Raw genomic sequence first — 11,133 nt, forward strand, 5'->3', positions numbered from 1 at the left:
TGAGTTGGGCATCCCATTCGGAGAAATTTGACCCATTCTTTTCAAGTTTACATCGATCCATAAAGGATCGGAGCCAAGACGAACTAGCGAGAGGTGTAGCATTAGGAGTTGGTGTTGCCATTTGTTATGAAAAAGAAGTGGTCTACAAAACAAAATATAAGGAGTAAAACAATTGTCGTTTAAATAATACTCGTAAAAATGTATGATTTAAACAAGTTATATGCATTTTTCTAGTGACCTCTACCCAACTAGATAAATGATTCCAAGACCCAAATTCATATCGACTTAGGCACGGTGGGGCCGATACATCCTTTATCAATATAACTCGGTGGATTAACGTTTAATCGATTCTACTTTTAGAACTCTTGGTCGATAATATTACATTAACAATTATCTATAGCCCAAAACACATCGACAAGGGCACGGTGGGGCCGATACATCCCTTATCAAATAATTTTGTTGAGTTCAATCCAAATTTCGAATAAATGTGTCCATGATCCAAACCCACATTAACTTGGGCACGGTGGGGCCGATACATCCCTCATCAACATGAATTCGGTGGATTAACATTCATCACCCACTTCCCTTACGTAACAAGGTTTGTACCCCGGTGTGGCCGAGTGCACTCCCTCACGAAATAGGTTTTCATGGTTTCTACTATTTGGTAAGGCTATGTCTCAATTGATAGTTTTAGCGAGAGGTCATGTCAATTTATTATCTATCACGTTTTAAGTGAACTAAAGCGGTGAACTACGATAATTCTAATTGACACGGTCGATAAACTCGATAAAAAGACAATGCATGTTTAGTTATGGCGATTTAGCGATGCATGTGACATAAAATAAAATGCAAGCATAAAGATAAATAAATCCTAGTATGGCCTTTCCTAAAATAGAAAAACTATTTAACTATTACATATTCGGAAACCAACTCCATTGGTCCCTTGAACTTCGGTTGTGGCACACATCTCGAGGTAACACCGTCTTTATGTATCGCCATTCTTGAAGAAATCCGTCTTTTGGAACTCCTAAGGAATAAAATTACATAATAAATTACATAATTTCCTATTATACATTTGTAACTAAAATAAAATAAATCTATTAAATTACAAAACGGTGATACGAGATCACAATAAAAATACAACCGAATCGATATTCCCATACATTTCGGGAAATACCAATTAAAATCTAAGGCCATACTAAGTAAATTTACATAATTTCAAAATTACATAAATTAAAATTATGACAATCATAAAGAAAATGCAGCATTATAATATGTATGAACATGCTCAATTTTATGCTAAATCGCCTTTAATTAGCCAATATCGTATATTACTCGGTTTTTACGGATTTGCGTGATTTCAACATTTTACAATCACAAAAATACATAAACTCATATTTATGCATAAGTTAATTACCCTAACCTCTTAGGACTCAAAATTTAGTCTTCACTAATAATTTGACCATAATTAACCCATATTTTATAAAATTGTTCATAAATGGACCAAAATTACAAAAATAAGCTATTAAACTTCAAATAAATCACAAAACTTCAAATAAATTCAAAATTCAAAATTTAAATTCATGAACATTCTGGAAAAATTCCATGACACTCATAATGTTCAAAATCTTAGGTTAAAAATTTCGAAAAATTTCCGGAAAAACAATGTTGCGGTTTATCGATTTTTAATAAAATAATCATAAACACATGGAAAAATTATTTTCATTAACTTTTCAATTTTAGATCTGAAAAATATGATAAAATGCAACATTAGACGTTTTTCCTAAGTCATAGATTATGTTTTATTAATTTTCCACTAATAATGTCACTATTTATGCTATTTTTCTTCAAAAATTCATAAATCATGCAAAAAGACTTCTTTATAGCCAATTATTTTACACACATCTTGTAAAATTGCATGTGACAACATATTAATTTTCTATGACCAGATTCGAAATTTAACTCATATTAACCTATTTTTCACTTAAATCCGAATTTAATAATGAAAAATTCATTTTTCGAGCATAACAAGTCTAAAAATTATGAAAATTTACAGGTTATCTCAAAATAATATATGTGACAACATATCAAAAAACCAAGTGAAAATTCGAAGTATAGCTATTTTTAGACCAAAAATGACATTTTTACTCATAAAATCACATTTAAATGTCATTATTGTAAATTATGAACAATAAAAATCCGAAAAATTAACCAAAATATCCTAAAACATTTTAGGACCAGAAATATTAACATGCACGTAATAATTTCGTGATATATCATAATAACACAAATTTTACAAGTTTTATTTGTTATTCTTATAACTCGGAAAAACTTTTAACCAATTTGCATGCAAACAACCGTGGCTCTTGATACCGATTGAAGGAAATGTAGATTCATATACATATTAACATACTCATATATGTCTAAATTAACTTGTCATAAAATTAAAACGGATTTTATGCATGCAAACAAATAATATAATAGAAGAGAAATCATGTCCTTACATTGTTGATTTCGGATTTAAGGGCACAAAAGAGATCACCTTTCTCTTTTGATCTTGAGCTTTTCCTTATGGATGAACAAGATCTAAGTATAAGATCTCTCCCTAAGCTTTATACCCAAGGCTTCTCTTAATTTTAATTAATATTACAAGTACTAGTATAATATTAATTAAGTAGAAAATTGAACCAAAATATTTATAAAACACTTATATATTTCGGTTTTATGGAGGGAGAAATAGAGAGCTTTTTATCTCTCTAGAATACTAATTTTGGATGAATGAATTAGAATGAGAATAATACACTACACTTAGTATATTATTAGGTAAAATTATAGGAAAAACAATGATAGCATTTGCCTTCTCAAAACCGTGTAAGAGGAGGGGCTTTAGGAGAGCCAATGCATGGAGAAATTGTTCTTCACAAGGAACAATAGGCTTGCATGGCTAGGTTTGCTTTTAATCATTGTGTTTTCCACTAATTACAAACAACATATAATTAGCTTAAATCCTTCTAATTTTCGGCCCACTCTATAATATGGATTCCATATTATTTTTGTCAATTGTCTACATGTTACATGTCACATGTCACATATATTTGTTATGTATTTTTAACATATTAAAAATTAACGTATTAATAAAAATACGTCACATACAAAAATCGACTTAGTAATTTCATAATTACTTGTGCCAAAATATTTTACCATTTATAAATTTCAACTGATTGTATTTATAACAATTCATTCATTTTAATTGTTACATTAAACAATTATTTCATCCGAGTAATGATACAATTCAATTACTCAGACCGTATCTTATTTAATCACATTTCAATATGATACGTAAATTTTACTTCCAAAATCGTCCGTCAATTTTCAAGTAATTTAATTAACTCGTAACATTATACGATTAATTAAATAATCAATTAAGAGTGTTGCCCTATAGGTATGACCTAGGGGGTCAACTGATCACCACCGTCACACGACAATAATGTCAAACTCTAGTCAGCCAATCATTACCGATATATGTTGACCAGTTGACAGTAACAAAATTACTTCCCAATTGTATTCTATATAATGAGATTTAAACATGTGATCATCATGATCAACAGTCGTGATCGCATTATTGTCGGAGGACACATATTCCAACACTTATGTATTAGCTTTGCCTAATGGATTTGAGTTGTATTTACATAATTGTTTTTATGTGCCTACACTCTCTAAAAACATTATTTCTATCGCTATGCTAGATATGGATGGATTTTGTTTTGTCATTAAGAACAATCGTTGTACTATTTCAAGGAATGATTTGGTTATAGTCCAAGCTTCTTCCATCAATGGCATTTACATTTTAGAGACCTCAAGTCCAATTAATGATATCTATAACATTCAATCAAAGAAACTCAAATCAAGTGACCCAAATGAATCGTTCATTTGGCATTGTCGATTAGGTCACATAAACGAGAATCACATTAAAAGATTAATTTCAAGTAATGTGATTACACCATTTGATTATCAATCATATGGTACATGCGAATATTGCCTACTTGGCAAAATGACTCGTAATCCTTTTAGTGGTAAAGGAACACGAGCAAGTGAACTATTGGGACTCATACATATCGATGTGTGTGGATCAATGAGTATCACCGCTCGTGGAAATTATGACTACTTCATAACCTTCACCGATGATTTAAGTAGATATGGGTATATCTATTTAATGAAGCATAAAAGTGAAGCGTTTGAGAAATTCAAGGAATTTCAAAACGAAGTAGAGAATCAATTGAACAAAAGGATTAAGGCACTACGATCTGATCGTGGTGGAGAATATCTTAGTCTTGAATTCGATTCACACTTGAAAGGTTGTGGTATTATATCACAACTTTATCCACCCGGAACGCCACAACTCAATGGTGTTGCCGAAAGGAGAAATCGAACCCTACTTGATATGGTTCGATCCATGATGAGTCAAACCGAGTTACCGAACTCGTTTTGGGGATTTGCAATCCAAACTGCAATTCTATCTTTGAATAATAGTCCCACTAAGGCCACCGAAAAGACTCCATTTGAAATGTGGAAAGGAAGAGTTCCTAATCTATCCTACATGAAAATTTGGGGATGTGATGCTTATGTCAAGGCAAAAACCGACAATAAGCTTGCCCCAAGATCCGAAAAATGCATCCTTGTAGGTTACCCTTTGACCTCTCGAGGTTACTACTTCTACAAACCTCAAGAAAACAAAGTGTTTGTGTCTTCCGAGGCTGTCTTCTTAGAAAGTCAGTTTATTTCTAAGAGACAGAGTGGGAGAAATTTTGAACTTGATGAAGTTCAAGAGCCACAAACCGAGGTAGAGACGCAAGAAGATGTTCCTTCGTCGTCTAACGCGGTTGTCCCTCCTCCACTTAGAAGAACGGGCCGAGTTATTCGCCATCCCGATCGATATGTGGGACTTATCGAAGAAGATGGAACACTCGATGTGTTGCTTATAGAAAGTGACGAGCCCGCCACCTACAAGGCCGCAATCTCTAGTCCTAATTGCTCCTTATGGCTTGAAGCCATGAAATCCGAAATGGATTCTATGCATGAAAACCAAGTTTGGGACTTGGTAGATTTTCCAAAAGGGGCAAGACCTCTTCAATGCAAATGGATATTCAAAATCAAGAATGGCATAGAGGGACATGACGATGTCTACAAAGCTAGGCTACTGGCAAAAGGATTTACCCAAGTCCAAGGTCTCCATTATGATGAGACCTCCGCCCCCGTAGCCATGCTAAGATCCATACGGATTTTGTTAGCGATCGCCGCATTTCATGATTATGAAATATGGCAAATGGATGTCAAAACCGCTTTTCTAAATGGGCATTTAGAAGAGGAGGTGTACATGATACAACCCGAAGGTTTTGTTGATTCTGAAAATCCTAACAAAGTGTGCAAGCTTAAGAAATCCATTTATGGTCTTAAGCAAGCATCTAGAAGTTGGAATCATCGATTTGATCATGTGATAAAAGAGAATGGTTTCACTCGAAGTGTTGAGGAACCATGTTTATATATGAAATTCAGTGGGAGCAATGTTGTGTTCCTAATCTTGTATGTCGATGACATACTACTCATTGGAAATGATATTCCAATGTTGTCTTCTGTTAAGAAGTGGTTAGGTAATCACTTCCAAATGAAGGATTTAGGAGAAGCACAACGCATATTAGGTATCCGGATCCATAGAGATAGAGCCAAGAGGATATTGGCACTAAGTCAAGAGTCTTATGTTGATAAGATTCTTCGACGGTTCAGCATGGACAAATCTAAAAGGGGTTTGGTACCTATGGTAACTGGGACTATATTGAGCAAGACTCAATCTCCCTCCGAACCCCATGATGTTGAACGCATGAAGATGATCCCTTATGCTTCCGCTGTTGGATCAATCATGTACGCCATAATATGCACACGTCCTGATGTCTCGTATGCCTTGAGCATGACGAGTAGATATCAAGGAAATCCAGGTGAGAGTCACTGGATTGCTGTCAAGAACATCCTTAAGTACTTGAGAAGGACTAAGGATTCTATCTTAGTGTTTGGAGGAGACACCGAACTCCGTGTTAATGGTTACACGGACTCAAGTTTTCAAACAGATAGAGATGACATGAAATCACAAGTCGGTTTCGTTTTCATGCTCAATGGTGGTGCCGTAGAGTGGAGAAGCTTCAAGGAAGTCAGAATCGCGGATTCAACAATGGAGGCTGAGTACATTGCAGCATCAGAAGCTGCCAAGGAAGCTGTCTGGATCAGGCAATTCACGGAAGGTCAAAGAGTAGTACCTACCGCCAATGATCCCATCACTCTCTATTGTGATAATAGTGGGACGATCTTCCAAGCTAAAGAGCCAAAGTCTAGTAATAGATCTAGACATGTACTTAGAAAATATCATGTAATAAGAGATTTCATTGAAAGAAAGGAAATTGCGATTTGTAAGGTTGGGACGGATGACAACATAGCCAATCCGCTCACCAAGCCTTTATCGCAGGCCAAGCATGATGGACATGTTGCGTCCATGGGACTTAAACGTGTACCAAGTTTTTGTTATATTTTGAAATGAAATAAAAGTGTTGTTTTTGTTCATGTTCACAATCATATTTGTCTTTTATCTTTAATTTATACATTGTTACATCCAAACGGGTTGTAGTGACAATTGAACCCCGTTAAAGTGAACACGGATTAACATAGTATTTGCCCATAGTCACTTGTATAAGGTGACGTCTCGAAGTGACTAGAGTGTGATGCGATTGATGGCAAGTTCAAGTGCCATAGAGTCATGTGAGATGACTAGTCGATCACATAGGCAGACTGTTAGGAACACTTTGTTGGGCCTTATGACCGCTTATAGAGTTCTGGCAAATTTATATAGCCTGGTCATGGCAAGAGCTACTATAGTATTCTAATAAGTCGATTCTTTTGACTAAAGACTATTCGCCTAAGATGGCACAGTTTCAGATTAACTTTGATTTGTGTTACTACGACCTTCGTAAATGAGGTCAAATGGGCATATTTTGGGTTATGATGGCTGTGGCTAGTCGAAGGGAATGAGTGCGATAGGAATTGTCCACCCCTAGCCAGGGTTATAACAATATCACAGGGCCACTCGAGGAGTAATGAACTGGAAATGCGTGGCCACGCTCGGAAGATATCTATGGTAGATAAATCCGGTCAATCAGTTATTCTCCAGATCGAGGAAACCACTCTCGATATGATCACTTGCAAGTACGACCTGAAAGACACCTTGCATTGAGTGGGAGATAGTAATAGGACAAGAGAATTGGTGACGCACACTTGTCGAGGACAAGTGGGAGATTGTTGGAATATGTGTTCTCCGACAATAATGCGATCACAACTGTTGATCATGATGATCACATGTTTAAGTCTCATTTTATAGAATACAAATTGGGAAGTATTTTACTGTCAACTGGTCCACACATATCGGTAATGATTGGCTGACTAGAGTTTGACATTACTGTCGTGAGACGGTGGTGACCAGTTGATCCCCTTAGGTCATACCTGTAGGATAACACTCTTAATTGATCATTTAATTGATCGTATGACGATACGGGTCAATTAAATTACTTAAAATTGACGGATGATTTTGGAAGTTATATTTACGTGTCTTATTGAAATTTAATTAAATAAGATACGATCTAAGTAATCGAATTGTTTTATTACTTAGATGAAATTATTGTTTAAAGAAACAATTGCATTTGAATGAATAAATTATTATAAACACAAGATGTTGTGATTTATAATTGGTAAATTATTTTGGTACAAGTAATTATGAATTACTAGGTCGATTTTGTGTATGACGTATTTTATTAATGCGTTGATTTTTAAAATGTTAAAAATACATAACAATTTTACATGACATGTAACATGTGACAAATTGGCAATTTGACAAAGATAAAATGGAATCCATTTTATCTATTATAACCGAAAATAATGGGTGGATTAAGAAAATATTAGATTAATTATGTTAGTGGTAAACATAATCATGTTTGCCTAATACTAGCCATGCAAGCCTACATGTTCTTGTGAAGACAACCTTGTGCATGCATTGGCTCCTTCTTTTCCCCCCTTCCACCCGGTTTTGAGAAGAAAAATCCCATGGGTTTTTCTTCTTATTTTACCTAATATACACTATGATATTCACTAATGTATTATTCATTCTTACTTACATCTAAAATAAGAATTTTAGAGAGATAACATCTTCCTCCTCCTCCCTCTCTCTTAACCGAATTTATAGAGAGACCAAATAATTTTTGGGTCAATTTTTACACAAAATTAATATTGTTCTAGTAATAATAATATTAATTTTATTAAGTTGTTATCTTGGATATAAAACCTTGGGAGGGATTCTACACTTGAATCCTAGTTCATCCAATTAAGGTGATGGGGCATATTTTGCACCCGCTGACCGAGTCAACATATTGACCAAGGTCAAAGCTAAAAGACAACAAGTCAAAAGAAAAACGGCCTAACCGACGAAGCCTGTCGGCCTGACACTTGGGTCTCGTCTTGGCAACTAGCCGGCCGAGAGGCATATCCGTATACTCACATCCGGTCCCCTCGGCATGGAGTCAACCAGGCCTGCCGGCCTGTCATGGGTCCCTCGGCCGAGGGTAAGACAGTCTTTCCACCTGCTACCACCACTTGGCCACTACGTGACAAAAGGCGAAAGTCTATAAATACTCCACATCTCTCATTGAGAAATAAACTGAATAATCTGGTATAAAAACTCCCTTATCTCTCTACAATATACTTTGCCAAGTTAAACATACAACTTATCTTTCTAAGTTTACTGACTTGAGCGTCGGAGTGAGTACGCTCGGCCAAAGCCGAGCCCTCAGTTTGTTCATCTTTACAGGAAAGAGTGAAAGGAAGAGATGAGCAACGACATCATTCTACAAGCTTAAGTGGTCACAATCCTGCTCCGGAATTACACCCGGAACAATTGGCGCCGTCTGTGGGGATACGTACTAAAAGCTAGTCACCTACATTAAAAAAAAAACCATTCAGCGAGCTAAGAAGATGTGAAAGCAACAAGAAACTGTGAGTGAAGGACCTGCATTCTTCCAGGATGACACGTTCCGTAATTCCGAGATCGGGCAGTCCCCCACCGGCCGAGTCACTGACACGGCGTTCGGGATGCCGAAAGAGCCAGAAACACCGCTGCCTACCGACCAAGTCACTGTCATGGGACATGTGGTCGATGCGGCCAAATTAAAGCTATTCCTGGACCTAATGGGTAGCACGCCGGTCACCCCTGTCACGACGACGGTGACGACAGCGCATCCACAGGTGACCAGGGCCCATAAAGTGACTCCGAACAACTTGTCCGGAGCGATACAAGGAGCTGGGCATGCTAGAACGCCGGCAGAGCCCGTGGTGCCAGTGGCAGACCTGAGTCCTTCCCCCACTCGCGGGAGGACAGCGTCACCGCGGCAACAACGAGGCTAGCCCCGAAGGAATGAAAGAAGTCCGACTCACCAAAGTCGGACAAGAAGCCCTTCCCGCCAGAGGGAGGTAAGCCGGACTAAGGTTGCGAGGAGTCGATCGCCGCGTGTCATTCGACACGTGGTCGACACCCCTCGCACCTATGTCCTCGAGATCCCCGTGCCGACTAAGTCGAAGCCGCCGCCCATATCATACAAAGGGGATAGCGACCCGACCGACCATGCCGAGGCTTTCGAGTCGTACATGTCGTTATGGGAGCAGCCTGATGAGGTGTGGTGCCGAGTCTTCCCAACGACCCTGCATGGGATGGCTCAGAGTTGGTACAAAGGGCTACCTAATGGCTCGGTATCTTTGTTATGCCGACCGAGAGACAATTTCATAGCCCAAAGATGCTTGCAACAAGAGAAGGGCCGTGGAAACATCGAGATCTCCTAACTATCCGACAGGGGGAGGACGAGTCCCTCCGAAGCTACGTGAAAAGGTTCGACGCTAAAGTTCAAGATATCCGTGAGTGAACACCGAACCGGCGGCTTCGCGCGATGAAAGGCTTCCCGAAAGGCGAGTTCAAAAACGAGCTGATCAAGTGCGAAGACCTCAACTTAGACTCCGCCAGAAAGATGGCCGACCGAGCCGTAAAGGTGGAAGACTATCACAAAACCTGGGTAGGCCACTGTGAAGCTGGGTACCCAGAGTGGAAGAGCCGCCGGGACAACATAGATGAAGGTTGCCGTGACGGGAATAGGTCACGGCTTGAGAGATCTAATAGGAAATGCTTGACACTCGGCGGGCGCCGGGGAGTTCGGGACCGTACAACCGAAGCGGTACAGTAGTCTCACCCCCCTGGTCGCCTCTCCAGCCGAGGTCTTTACCCTAAGCAAGAATGATGGACAGAAGTGGGCAAGGCCCCCCCAAGGCGAGGGGGGACGGTGACACAAGCCAGTTTTGCGAGTACCACGGTCACACCGGCCATAAAACTGACAACTGTCGGCATCTAAGGAACGCCATCGAAGAGCTAATCCGAAAGGGGAGCCTCAGCAAGTATGTGGCTGGAGGCCCAGGAACAAACACCGACGGGGCAAATAGAAAATCAGTTTTCCAACGGATGGGAGTAATCCAGGTTGTCATCGGCGGGAACGAGAACGGTGGGTCAGTTAATGGGCACAAACGGCACCTAAATGAGTTATACCAAGCCATCATCTTTGTGCCTAAAACAGCGATCCCCGCATCCACCATCCCCGATATAACCATTGGAAAGAAGGACTACGAGGGAGTCGTCGCCCCGCACAGCGACCCGCTTGTAGTCCACCTGGATATAGCCAACCACTTGGTCAAAAGGTGCCTGATTGACACAGGCGCCTACACAAACATCATGTTCAGGGAGTGCTTCCTTAATCTCGGTCTGAAGATTGGAGACCTGAGCCCCTGCATTAACCCGCTATACAGCTTCTCTGGGGCCGGCCTGGTACCCCTGGGGTCAATCAGACTGCCGGTGATGTTCGGCCAAGCGGACGCGGCTAAAAATGTTTTATCTGAGTTCGTGGTTATCGATGGTTCGTCTGCCTACAATGTTCTCATAGGCCGGGTCACTTTGAGCGAGGCCGACGCAATAATGTCCATCCGGGCCCTGACATTGATGTACGTCTCGGA

This window comes from Silene latifolia, chromosome 1 (genome assembly GCF_048544455.1).
Source record: "Silene latifolia isolate original U9 population chromosome 1, ASM4854445v1, whole genome shotgun sequence".
In the NCBI taxonomy this organism is placed as follows: domain Eukaryota; kingdom Viridiplantae; phylum Streptophyta; class Magnoliopsida; order Caryophyllales; family Caryophyllaceae; genus Silene; species Silene latifolia.